The sequence below is a fragment of the Periophthalmus magnuspinnatus genome, chromosome 17, assembly GCF_009829125.3.
Source record: "Periophthalmus magnuspinnatus isolate fPerMag1 chromosome 17, fPerMag1.2.pri, whole genome shotgun sequence".
NCBI lineage: Eukaryota > Metazoa > Chordata > Actinopteri > Gobiiformes > Gobiidae > Periophthalmus > Periophthalmus magnuspinnatus.
Window position 1 is genome coordinate 1565355 of NC_047142.1, and position 14461 is coordinate 1579815.

At 41.9% G+C, this 14461-nt stretch overlaps 1 protein-coding gene across 1 annotated transcript in view; it reads left to right on the forward strand.

The window, feature by feature from the left end:
* mylk4a (myosin light chain kinase family, member 4a) overlaps positions 1 to 13850 on the forward strand; it is a 94545-nt gene extending 80695 nt beyond the window's left edge. Inside the window, exon 16 of the mRNA XM_055228542.1 lies at positions 13841 to 13850. The gene's annotated coding sequence lies outside the window, so the exon portion shown is untranslated. The remainder of the gene's footprint in view (positions 1 to 13840) is intronic.
* Positions 13851 to 14461: the final 611 nt, after the last annotated feature.

Below are 14461 nucleotides of genomic sequence, written 5' to 3' on the forward strand. Positions count from 1 at the left end.
GACTCACCTTTCTAAAAGCTGGTGTCTCCTCTGGTCAGTTTTTCTTCACATTTGTAAAGAGTTTAACATGTTGTGAGTGACGTCCACCTGCAGCTCCGTCCACTGTCTGACCCCTGACCCCTGACCCCTCTGCAGACACAGTGCAGAGGGTCAGGAGCACAAGTCCCATTAACCAGGTCAAAGAAATATTTATGCAGAGATTTTGCAAATAGTATTTTTCATTGTTTGATGATTTAGTGCTTTTTTTTTTCCAATTTGTTTTTTAAATCCAGGTCAAGGCTCCGCCTCACGCGCCTAAAGCCCAAAGTCGACATGAGGATGAGGCTCACGGTGTTTTGTGTTTGTTACATGGATCATTTTAGTTCAGCTTTTTAATTCATTTGAAACACTGTAGATGTTTATCCAAAGACTAAAGGTAAAAAAAAACACATTGTACACAGTATTATCTTCATTTTAGAGTCAAATGTGTGAGCTGCTCTGTGTTTTCTTTTCCGTGGAAACTGGGTCCAAATGGTAATTGTTTTATTTCTTTTATTTACATATTTATTATTTTAATTTTGCCTTTGATTCTAGTCTAAATGTTGATTTACTTAATTACCGTAAATTTCGGACTATAAACCGCTACTTTTTTCCCCACACTTTGAACCCTGCGGCTAATTTATAGATTTTTACTGCCTAACGGCCACTGGGGGGCGCTCTAACAGTAAATGCAAATGTGAGACATGGGGAAAGATGAACTGATGCTTTTCAGACACAATAAAAAAAAAGAAGAAAAAAAGCGTTTCCTAAATTAAAACTAAAAAAACCTTCTGTGTTCCGTCTTTCTGTGTAAATATCACACGTTACAACACAAAAACCTGCGGCTTATATTCAGGTGCGGTTTATATATTTACAAAATTGATTTTCTTTTCAAATTTAGCTGGTGCGGCTCATATTCAGGTGCTCTATAGTCCCAAATTTACGGTAGTTGTTTTTATTCATAATGTATTTGTTTGTGAAATCTGCTGTTTAAATAAAGTGGATTGGATTGAAATGGCTCTTTGGGGGTTAAAGGTCGCGACCCCTGGACTATCTGCATATTAAAAGTAAAGTGACAGTGGAATCTTTTTGCCATAATTAGAGTAAGTGTGTGAGTCTGTGCTCCTTCACCCGTCGCAGCCTCGTGTCGCTCGTATCAGCTCCGCTCTGAGATTTAACCTAAACACCATCTGCTCCACCGTCACCGCCTCAGCACCGACTCCCGTGGAAATCTGCTCCATTTGTTTCCAACGACTTCCCGGTGAAATGACGGGTGATTTTAAAGGAATGGGGCTGTTTCTTCCATCACTTTATGTGGTGAGCGGCGGGAACAGGAGCCTGATTGTGTAAATGTGACGCATCATATCACCTGTCCGTCAAAAACTGTAAGACACAACGTCCGTCTGAGTCTGGGGACGGCAAACTGAAGTACATGTTACAGCGTGTACTTTTACTTTTACTTGAGTACGTTTGAGAGCAGTGTCTGTACTTTCTACTCCACTACATTTATACTTCAATGAACAACAATTGTGTGAAATACTTTTGTTTTACTCTGAAATACTTTTACTTATGTACATTTTTCATGCGATCATTTTACTCGAGTAACTTTTTACCTCTGTATCTGTACTTTTACTTAAGTATTAAGAGTGAATACTTCATCCGCTGCTGTTTGAGTTTGTGTAATTATAGTGAAGTAAAGTATATTATTCCATTTTTAGCCGTAGACAATCATGAGATCTTTTATTAAACGTTCTTCATCTCTTCCTCCTCTCCCTCTGTCTCCTCCTCTCTCTCCTCTCTCTCACTTCCTCTCTCCTCCTTCTCTCTCTTGCTCAGTTTTTAGCCATAGACACTCATGGGATCTTGTATTAAGAGTTCTTCTCCACCTTTTCCTCCTCTTCCTGACGCTCCTCTCTCTGTCTCTTCTCTTCCCTCCCTATTGTTCCCTCTCCTCCTCTCCTCTTCTGCTGCCTATTCAGTTTTTAGACAATTATGTGATCTTTTAAGTTCTTCTACACCTCTTTTATTCCCCTCTCTCCTTTTCCTCCTCCCTCTCCTCTCTCCTCCTTGTCTCTCTTGCTCAGTTTTTAGCCATAGACACTCATGAGATCTTGTATTAAAAGTGATATTGCGTCAGTTTTCCGTCCTCGTCGCTCAAACACATTTAATAAACACAGTTGTTTTTCTGACAGAGACGGTCCCTCGACTTTTCCACGGAGACGGTTTGAGTTCACTTCCTGTTTCTGACGCGACGTTCCGAGTGTCAGACGCTGGACTCCGCAGGTCACAGTCTCCGCCCTCGCTCTCGTCTCTACGTCTCTATTTTACAGTAAATAAACGAGGCGAGTGATGAGGTTTTTCTTTTACACCGCGGCATCTCGTTCTTCTCGCCGTATCGTCTGCGTTTATTTCACAGTACAGGTCGACCTATTTATCAGCTCGCCGATATTTTCTCTTTTAAGTGTATGGACGATCGGTCTTAAATCTCCAGCAGAGGCCGATATTTTTTTATCTACTGCCTCAAAAATCCACACAAAGCTTTAAATTAACACTTTAAAACAAAGAGAAACTGCACAAAGGCTCTTAGAGGTTTAGAATGAATTTAAATGACACAATTTGGGGAAAATAAAAATAAAAATGAAACAAAACACAACTCCAGGTCTGTTTTTGAGGAGGTAACAGTGTTAGAACAGGATTTAAAGCTCAGAAGAGTCAGTTTTGCGTAATATAGGATCGTTAAAAAAGACTTTGCTGTTAAATTTCTGTAATAGTCGGATGGAAAAGTTCTTTATAAGTTATTTCTTCAAACTGGCTGCACTGAAATGGAGCAAAGGATCATGGTCTATGTAGTTCCCTCTGTTTTTCTAAATGTTGCTGAACAAAATAAGCAAGATTTAGTTTATAATTCGATATATTATGGCAGTCCGGGATATTATTCAATTATTTTAAGGAGGACACAGGTTCACTTGGGTCAAAGATAAACACAAACACAGTGGTTCCTCATCGGGGTTAAAAAAAATATCCCACAACAGACGAAATCCGTGAAGTATCAGCTTTATTTTTTACATTATTCTCTCTGTTTTTGTCTGTAAAACCCCTCACCACACACTTTATACACTTTTCTCACACAGGCGTTAACATTTTCTCACATTTCTCTCTCGTTTAAACTCTCTCAAAGTTCAAACCTTCGTAGGCGTCTTTGTCGGTGCAGAACGTTTCATCGACATTGTGGGTTTTGTCGGGGAGAAAACAAATCGCAAACGTACAGCACTTCAGAGTCACACTGAGATCCAACGTTTATGTAAATTTGTCTGAACACATTCTGTACTGGACAGGAGACACGGCACGGAGGAGACTGATGGACAATGGTCTACAGTCCAACAGCCAATCAGGACGCACGACACAATGGTCTACAGTCCAACAGCCAATCAGGACGCACGACACAATGGTCTACAGTCCAACAGCCAATCAGGACGCACGACACAATGGTCTACAGTCCAACAGCCAATCAGGACGCACGACACAATGGTCTACAGTCCAACAGCCAATCAGGACGCACGACACAATGGTCTACAGTCCAACAGCCAATCAGGACGCACGACACAATGGTCTACAGTCCAACAGCCAATCAGGACGCACGACACAAGTCCCTTAGTCCTTTATTTACTTGTATTTTGATTCTTTGACTTGTTTTCGAGATGTAAACTGTGATAATGTGGATAAATGATCAGATTATCTAGAAATCGGTGCCAAAACTGATGAAATATCTTCAGTGGTGCAGATTTATATTCTGAATTAAACCGATTCCCACACTAAAGCGTCTCTTTCAGACCCAGAGCCTTTTGTTCCTCTGTGGATCTGAGCCGGGACAGAACGAGCTGTGACCTCAGAGCGTTTCAAAGGGACGTCTAATCCCACATTCTCCTCTCTATTACCAAGTGTCAGGAGGATCAGCGACCGCCGCTCACCTGTCGTCTGTGGTGTCGCACACGGCCAAGTCTGAGCCGCGCAATCCGCCGCCGAGGTCACGGGGTCACGGGGGGCGGGGCCTACGTCACACAGTACAATATTAAAGCGCAAAAGTGACATTATCGTCCCAAATAGTTAAGATACGACGCTGTAGAAATAAGACACTTTCCTCGACGTTTCCCTCAACATTTACTCACCAAACGTCGGATTTTCAGCGATTCGTGCAAGTTTGAACCTTTAAATCCTCATCTGCAGCCTCTTTGTCCGTGTGAGTGGGTCTCTTCTCTGTGGTTCTCCTCGACGTTTCTCTTTTTCCCACTGGGAGGTTTTCTTTGAGGAGGAGGAGGAGGGTCTAAGGACAGGGGGCGCTCTGGGACACGTCTCCATTTGCTTGTTTTCTGTTGATTCATTTACTCGAGGCAGGTGATCAGGAGATTCTGCTAAAAGTTAAACCTGCAGCACCTGAGACGTAGATGGTGTTTATCTGAGGAGCTTCACGTTTAGGAGACGATTTAACCTCCTGGGACCTGGTGTCCTCATGTGGACAACACATTTTGGTTTGTCTTGGCCACAATGCAAATCTTTAGAAGAAGAAGAACAGCAACAATGCAAATATATTCAATTTAGAAATGTTTCAACACTTTAGAATGTTTAGAATGTTTTTGTTTTTTTGTAAAGTCCCATGTCTCCTGCTCCTGTCTCTTCACACGAGACACTTTGTTCCATGAGACACATTTGTTGTTTCTCATTTTGTTTTTACTCAGGACAAATGTTGCTGTTTCAGGGTCTTAATAAATATTTTTCGCAAATCATTATTCAAATGTTTTATCAAATTGATGAAGATCTCCACACATGAGGACATTTGTTTTACGTCACTTTTCTCAGAAACTACATCATTTAAAAAGATAAATCTTCATCAGGTCCAATCAGCAAAAATAACAAAGAGAAATTAATAAACACATGAAAGAGCTCGGGTCTCAGGAGGTTAGTTTCTCCTCAGTTTCTTTTTTGTTTCTTCTCAGTTTCTTCTTAGTTTCTTCTCAGTTTCTTCTTAGTTTCTCCTCAGTTTTTCCTCAGTTTCTCCTCAGTTTCTTCTCAGCTTCTTCTCAGTTTCTTAGTTTCTCCTCAGTTTCTTCTCAGCTTCTTCTCAGTTTCTTAGTTTCTCCTCAGTTTCTTCTCAGTTTCTTCTTAGTTTCTCCTCAGTTTCTTCTTAGTTTCTCCTCAGTTTCTTTTTAGTTTCTTCTCAGTTTCTTAGTTTCTCCTCAGTTTCTTTTTAGTTTCTTTTCAGTTTCTTCATTTCTGTTGCGTTTGCTTTAGTTCAACACTGTTAATTTCTTTAAACATGTTTTATTTTTCCAGAGTCGACCACGTTGACCTTCCTCCTGAGTCTGTGTCCTGCTGTGACCACATCGTCCAGCTTCTCCACACATTCACACAGACACTGGGACGAGGCTTAAGTGTCTTGCCCAAGGACACAGCGACAGTGTTCATTTGTGGAAACTGGAATCGCACCGGGCAAGAGCGAGATTTGAACCGGCCAACCTTCAGATCAGCGGACACAGACGTTCTAGCTCCAGTTTACGACCACACGGTATAAAAATCAAACATTAAATGGACTAAAAAACAGATTTTCAAACGATCAAAACCGAGAAATATCGAAATTATCGTGACAAATCGAAACCAAACACCAGAGTCGAGCGGCTGTCGTCCACTTACAGAGTCATATTTGTCACTCGCAGCAGCTGGACTCGTCTTCCCCTCGTGTCGTTCGCTCTCCTGTGGGTCGCGGCGTGAAGACAGGAAACCCGGGATCCACCTCTGGCTCATTAACGCCGTCGAGGAGCGGCGAGCAGACAGGAAGTGGCGAGTGAATAGAGGAAGAAGCCTGAGGACACTGCCACTCTCTCTCGCTCTCCCTCCGTCCTAAAATCACTGTTATCTTTTCCACACAGCACTTCCTATGGCCCCGCGAATATTCCACCTCGCCCCAGCTCTGTCGGCTCACGTCTCGCACCCCTCTGACCTGCGAGAGGCGATAACGCTCGTTTGGCTGTTCTGTCGTAGCGCGGCGGGGCCTTATCTCGCGCCCGCTCTCTTTGTTTGGACATCTCCGCGGCCTCTTTCACCTTTCCACTGCTCTGTTAGTTTGATCGATGCCGTCTTTTTGGCACAAAGCGCACGGTGATGGGCCGGAAAACGCTGCACGGAGCCGGAGCGGGACGCGTAGAGTCGGAGCGGCGCAACGTCTGGGACTCGGGGTCAGTGAACGTGATTTGGAAACAGTCACGTAGAAAAAGTAGTGCAGTAGTTTGGGCGTTTTTTTTACGGTAGCTCCAGGAATTGTCTTTATTTTAATTTCAAATACAGTTCAGGAACGAGTCTGTACATTGGTTTAGCAGGGAGCAGACGCTTAGCAACGCTGTCAATCAAACCTGTTGCTAACGCTAACGGGAGCGACCTCGGGGAAAGACGGACCTGATTTGTCTGTTTTTAATGTTCATATCTTGATTTACAGACACAAAAGTGAAATAAAAACCCCAGGATCATGTAGAGGGTTAATACGAACATTTAAGACCAGAGAGTTTTTCAATAGAAAGTGAACTGGAGCCAGAGTCGATGGAGCAGGAAGTGCGTACACGATCGCTTCCTGTTTGGAACGCAGCGGCTAGCACGTTAGCTATGATCCGGACTATTGTGCAGCGACGCGTTTGCTCATCAGAGTCGCTGCGTTATCCTGAGTCACGACTGAAACGGGTGGGATGTGTTAAAGCTGCACTCTGTAACTTTTCTGGTAGAAGTTTTTTCCACGTGTTTGAATGTTCCACAATTTGAACAAAAGCGGGTAACAGCACCAGACCATGTTACAGGTCAGATCTATGTAAAGTTGGCAACACCTCTAACTGAAATTACTTCATTTACGAGGGGAACGTGCAATATTTTGGTGCAATAATAGGAGCTGTGCAATAAGTGTAGTGTGCAATTTTTATTTTGACCCTTTTGTGACCCTTTTGACCCTTTTGTGACCCTTTTATGACCCTTTTGTGACCCTTTTGTGACCCTTTTGACCCTTTTGTGACCCTTTTGTGACCCCAGGCCTTGAGAAAACGGATGGAAATGATCTTTCGTCTATAATCCGGTGCGTTTATTTATGTTGTATCATGTTGTCCCCGCCAAATAAATAAAACAAAGAATAAATGCATGACGTTTTTAATATTCCAGACAAAAGCATTTACATCTCCATGGAGACAAGCAGGTTTACACTTCGCATTTGTTGTGTGGCTGGAAAAAATATTAGCAATCGGCAACTGGATGTTTTATTCTTTGCCGTATTTAAATAAAAAAGTTAAACATTAAAGAGGAGGCACATATTTAGATCTGTTTCCTTTTATTGTTTTTAAAATGCTGTATTCACCCAAAACAAAGTACGGACACGTTTAAAAAGTTTCAGTTTCATTTTTGATGTTCTGATTTCCCCCGTCCTTTCCTCTCCGTGCTAAGTCACCCCCTTCAGAGCGCTATCGTATTACATTCAGTGTGGATTCTGCTGATGAAACTACTGCACGTCGTTTCAGGTTTGTGAAGTTGTAGTATTGGTTTCAGACTATAAGCCGCTACTTTTTCCTCACGCTTTGAACCCCACGGTTTATACAACGGTGCGGCAAATTTATAGACTTTTCCAGGCTGACGTCCACCGGGGGGCGCTCTCTAACAGTAAACCCAAAAGTGACGCAGACGTGGGGAAAGATTCTGCGCTGAAGAAAACACGAGTTTTGATTTTGAACTGACATTTTGAGCATCACACACAGCGTCATCATGAAAAACACACGAAGAAATGAGTCAAAGAAGGAAATAGAGCCACTGCACGTACGTTTGACCATTAAAGAAGGAAATAGAGCCACTGCACGTAAGTTTGACCAACAAAGAAGGAAATAGAGCCACTGCACGCAAGTTTGACCAACAAAGAAGGAAATAGAGCCACTGCACGCAAGTTTGACCATTAAAGAAGGAAATAGAGTCACTGCACGTACGTTTGACCATTAAAGAAGGAAATAGAGCCACTGCACATAAGTTTGACCAACAAAGAAGGAAATAGAGCCACTGCACGTAAGTTTGACCATTAAAGAAGGAAATGGAGCCACTGCACGTAAGTTTGACCAACAAAAAAGGAAATAGAGCCACTGCACGTAAGTTTGGCGTCAATTAACCGATGCTGCGACGTTGGAGGCGGCAGAAGGAAGAACTTAGTCAGTGTAAAAAGACGACAAAATCTTTCAGAGGAAATAAAAGCAGACGGCCCGTTCATCCTGTGCTTATGCAGATTTTCAGGCACAGTTTGAAAAAAAAAGTCTTAAATTAAAACTCAAAAAACCCTCCGTGTTCCATCTTTCCGTGTAAATATCTCACGTTACAACAGATTTCTAACACGTGGCTTATACTCGGGTGCGCTGGATAGTCCAAAATTTACGGTAGTATGTTTTTGTATCAAGCTTTTGTTTATTTATGGAAAGAATGGTTTGAAAAAGGCCTAGGAGAGATCACTAGATTACTCAAACGTGCATCTTTAGGCACGTTTCTGATGAGGGAACAACGTTGAAACACGGTAGAAAACTCCTTTTTGGATCTACCTCGTCTTTAAGTCTTTTTTCAGACGCGTTACTCACATTTTCTCACTTACGCTAGCCTGCTAACACGCCGTACCCCTCCGCTCTGCGCTGTCCCATAAAACGCAGCGAGAGGAAAAGGGGGAAAAGTAGCTAACGGCAGCGCGCATAAATTTAACTGAACTGAGCGCGTGCAGCAGATCAGTGCGGCTCGTTTTTCTCTCTCCGTTGCACGTGCGGCGCTCAGGTGTTGCCGTGGCGACTAATCTTTGTTTTCTCCACCGCCCCCGGTCCAGTCGGCACGAGTCTGGAGTTAACGCGCTGTAGGAAAATCTAATGGAACGTAATCACCGTGTTTGGACAAGTTCACCTCTGGACGCCGCGGAGCCCGAGCTGATTGGCCACACTGTGATGTCACTCAGTGCAGGTGCTTCTCACAGTCGGTTATAATTAGAGACACGAAGTTTTTGGAGACTTTAGATTTGAGTCTTTGGAGGGAAATGCTTTGGTAGATTTTTATTATTTGCTCTTCACTTCTAATGTTGTTTTTTATGATTATTTAAGTTTTGATTTGTTTGTTTGATTTACAGGTACGAGCAGAACTAAACCAAGACTTAACCAGGGCTGAACCGGGTCTAAACTGGGACTAAACCAGAACTAAAACGGGTCTAAACCGGGACTAAAACAGAACTAAACTGGGTCTAAACCAGGACTAAACCAGAACTAAAACGGGTCTAAACCGGGACTAAATCTGGACTAAACCGGGTCTAAACCTGGACTAAATCGGGACTAAACCGGGACTAAACCGGGGCTAAATCGGGTCTAAAACCAGAAATAAAATGGGTCTAATCCGGGACTAAACCGGGACTAAATCGGGACTAAACCGGGTCTAAACCGGGATTAAATCGGGACTAAACCGGGTCTAAATCGGGTCTAAGCCAGGTCTAAAGCAGGACTAAACCGGGACTAAACCGGGACTAAACCGGGACTAAACCGGGACTAAATCGGGACTAAATCGGGACTAAATCGGGACTAAACCGGGACTAAATCGGGACTAAACCGGGTCTAAACCGGGACTAAATCGGGACTAAACCGGGTCTAAATCGGGTCTAAACCAGGTCTAAGCCAGGTCTAAAGCAGGACTAAACCGGGACTAAAACGGGTCTAAACTGGGACTAAACTGGGACTAAACCGGGACTAAACCGGGACTAAACCGGGACTAAACCAGAACTAACCCAGGACTCTGAAAGGTCGTTTGTTTCGGTTCCACATCAGTTTCACCTCCGCTGTGAAAAAAAGTGACACTTATCGTCGTAAAACATGTTAATCGTCCGTATAAAGTTTGACTTTGCTTTAGTAAATTGGACAAAGAGAATGTTGTTGTGTTTGTGACGTGTGTCATTCTTTTCACTTAATAAACATTAAATCAATCCATATAAACAAAACAATAATAAAAGAGCTGAACAGAACCTTTTTTACATCGTAGACTTTGGAGATTTCGGGCTCATGTTTTTATCAAACCGTCGACATGTGAGTGACAAAGATCTTTGACTCATCATTGGTCATCGTCTCATTTCCTGTTCATAAAATACAAGCTTCTGTTTTTTTTGCACTAACATGGCGGCCGCGTCCAGACCGGCGGGTGCTGCTCACGCTCATTCCACTGCCATTTGTCAAACGGCTAAATCAGCGCAGCGTGTGCAGATCTGTTTTCAGTGTTGTGGTCGGGGAACGTGTCCAGAGAACAGCACAGCGTGAGCGCGGCATTAACCGCCCAGATTTACACGGGGTTTTTAAGATATTTACTGCTTTATTTTAACCAATTACTCCACCGTTAAACTAAAGGAGGGATGGATCCAGTAACCTCACAATTATGACACGAATAAACCATAACATTTGGCCAAAACCTGTGAGAAAAAAGCAAAATATTAAAGCCGCAAGAAGCTGAACGTTCCAGCTGAGTTACCCTGATGTGGTCCAGGGCATCAAACCAGCAACCTCCTGCATCATACACTTTTTCCTTTGGTGTAACTCACTCGTTTTACTGGATTGACCTAAATAATGTGTCACTTTTCAATCACTTTGCATTTTAAATCCGTGATTCATAGAACCACAGTTAAAGACTTGACTCATTAAACTGGTTTGTGGCTTTGAACCAGCAACTTCGTCCATAATTTAGTAAGATTAGTAAAATAATTTAGTTTTTTTGATCAGAGCGACCTAAATGATGTTTGTGTCAATTTTCAATAACTTTACATTCGCCTTATTCCTGGAGTCGCTGTGGGTGTTGCCGTGGCGACTCCATATACGATAATATCGCTAATCGTGATCAAAAAATTGTTTTTTTACGGCGTCGGGCGGCCTCATGTTTACAGTTTCAATACAATGTTGAGATGTTTGATGGTTACATGATTTTTCTGCATAATTTTATGACGTTTAAAGGGTCAAAAATGGCAAAAACAATCATGAACGACGCCCCTCGCCAGCTGCACTTTGTCGCTGCCAAGGACCAATAAAATCTTCAAAATCTACGCTACGGTGATTTGTCAAGAGTGAATTATGTTATGATCGTATTTATATTTTTGATGAACTGTCACCAACACGACAACACGACAACACGACAACACAACTCATCATCAGGACCATTACACATTTGACACTTCACTCTCAAAATCACACTTTTTCTTGTGGATTTTCCTTAGAGACAGACTTTAATTAGTTTGTTTGTTTTTTTTTTGGCTCTTGTGCAGTAACAGAATTAACCCTCTGGTGCAGTGGACGGATAATAAAACATAACTTTCTCTTTAATGCATTGGTTTATGCGCCTCTAGAGTGCTCTCTGCTGCCACACTCCATTGAGGTCCATTCAGTGGTCAGTCGGTGTAACTGCAAGTACATTTCCTTTGGCTTTTGAGAAGAATAAGAACACTTAGTCCACTTCACATCATGAGGAATCAGACGGTATCGACACGTTCACTAAGGCCAAGTATCGGTATCGAATCAGATGAATAAATGGTATCGGAACAACAGTAGTTACAAGCTACAAAAATATAGTACATAGTTACAGCAGAATAACGATTTTCATGGACACAATTCGTCAGTTTCTCACTTCGTCGGCTGCGTTTGAAGGACATTTACGTCACTTCCGGCGCGATAAGGTCTGTCCCATTTCAGGCACCGACGAACGTGACTGACAAATGCATCCTGCGTTTCCATGGAGATCGGCTGTGAACGAAGCGTGCGTCCGGGCAGACTTCGCGTCACTTCTTCTACAAGAGAAATAAGGTGTATTTTCTTAAAGTTATGTAATACTCGCTACAACTGGGGAAAAAAATCACCTTTAACGTTAGATTTGTCTGTTGATATTCACTTCATTCAATCTAAACGGAAATAAACGGCTGCGACGACACCTTGACTCTCCTTCGATGAAATAATAAAGAATTAAAAACAAAACTGTAATTATTTCAGTGTCCGTTTTACACGTTTAGCTCATTAATCAGCTGCCGTCGCGGTTGCTAGGCGACGGAACGTAAGCGCACAGACAGAGGTGGACGTTCGCTCCGTGGTGTAGGTCTGTCCCATTTTGGCAACGGAGGAGGGTCCTTCGTTGGCCGAGTACTTCAAAGGGTACTTCGAAGTGTGCGACCGTCGAATTCGGACACTCCAACATTTAAAAACAAACAACAGACCTGATATATGTCTCGTTATTTTTTGTACAGATCGATGTCAGTCTGGTCTCCACATCCTCCGCTGCGTCTCAAAACTGGTCAAAAATGATCGTCCAATCGGATCCGTTTGTTTCAGTGACTCATGTGAAACGAAGAAGCTCATTGGTCGTCTCTGATTTACAAACAAAATCACGTTTCTCTCTCCTCAGACTCAGGCCCACGCGCCGCTCGTTAGCATCTGCCCCCGTCGCCTCGCTCAGATTTAATCCACCTCGTCTGAAAAACACGCAGACGTCGTTAAGATTTTTCAATAAATATTTAATTTGGCCACGACTTAAATTCACAGAGGGACAAAATTAAAAACCGTGAGTGAGTTTGACGCCTCTGGTCTTGGCTTTGCGATTTAATTCCGCAGAAATACACCGTGTTTTTCAGCCTCTGTGACATTTTTATTTATTTTTTAACGATACAGACGGACCGGGCTCGTCTCTGATTGGCTAATCCACCTGTCAATCACCGTCATCCACCGGGACCAGACTCACATCTTCGTAAAGTCCTGACGAAGTGCACGTTCTGGACCGCGGCCGTACGTTCTTTAGTAATAACCTTGACGTTTTCTCTGACATCACGATAAAACAAATGAAACCTTATGCTAGCAGGAGGAACTAGCATCGTTATTTTCAAATCAACGCGGTCGCATGAATCGTTGTCGAGTCTGGCGAAAGTAAAAACATCGAGCGCGTCCAGGCGGCTGCTCCGGAGGAATCCTCATTTGGCCCGAGCGCACACAGATCTGTCATGTGACTCAAACCTGTGTAATGTAAACGCCATGGAAACGAACCCGAATTAGACGCACGCCGCGATTTCCAATTAGCCAAAACAAACTGTAGATTAGCCGTAACCCGTTTCCGGCGAGTCTTTGATTTGCTCTGTTCATTTTTGTGCGGAAACTCGTCGCGTAATTGATTGCTGCATATTTAGAAACAAAGCTGCTGATTGGTTTACTCCAGTCCTGATTGTTATTTATGTTAGCGCCGCAGCAGCTTCCTGTCTCCGAGTATCGCCGTGAGGATATTGGATCAGGCTAAACGGGCGCTCGCTGCCCAAACACGCTCTTTCGGGAGATTTTTGATCATAAACACGGAGAAATGTACGGCCTTTCTCTAGAGAGACTGTCAAATTATTTACACGGAGAAGCCAAATCCGTCAACGTTATCGGGCTCTTATGTCGCCGAGTATTACCCCGAACAAAAACTGCACTGAGGGATCGGCTTTGACTTTAGAAAAAAACAGGTTTTCTAGAATAAACCTGAAAAAATTAATTAACAACACGGTCACGTTCCAAAAATAACCTGCAAAAAGTGAAATCCATGAAATATCAGCTTTATTTTTTACATTATTCTCTCTGTTTTTGTCTGTAAAACCCCTCACCACACACTTTATACACTTTTAAACACAGGCGTTAACATTTTCTCACATTTCTCTCTCAAAGTTCAAACCTTCGTAGATTTAAAAAAAAAAAAAAGTGCAGTTTTATAGAATGAAACCAAAGATCAAGACGTTTTCCATTATCATCTCCGTCTCTTTACTGTGGTTCACCTTTTCACATTCTCACAGTTTTTTGGATTTTTTTGGTGTGATTTTGCAAAAATAAAACTAATGAACATAAATAAAGTTTAAAAATGGAGTCCTGTTTTTGTGCGTCGTCTTTATGTGGGACGATAACAACCGTGTTTATGTTTCTCAAACGCACATGAAGATTATGTATCGTTTTATTGTAAATTTATCAAACTAAAATAAATGATTTATTTAATTTACATTTTAAACATGTATTTTATTTTTTTTTTTAATAATACATTTTAAATATTTTTTTTTCTTTTTTATAAATCATTTGATTAAATCCCAGTTAAAACTTAAATTGTTTTGTATTTATTTCAGGGGTGGATGAAGTACTCAGTTTTGTTACTTAAGTAAAAGTACAAATACAGAGGTGAAAAGTTACTGCAAAAATCTACTTAATAAAAAGTATTTAAGGTTTAAAAATGTGTTTAAGAGTAAAAAGTAAAAGTATTTGAAGTGTAAATGTCGTGATATTGATTCAAAATGTCACATATTTTGTTCAAAACGAATCAATTTCTTCATTTTTCTTCTGAATTTTGTGTTTTTATTTTTGTTTTGCTCAAAACCAAAGTTCAAACTCTTAAA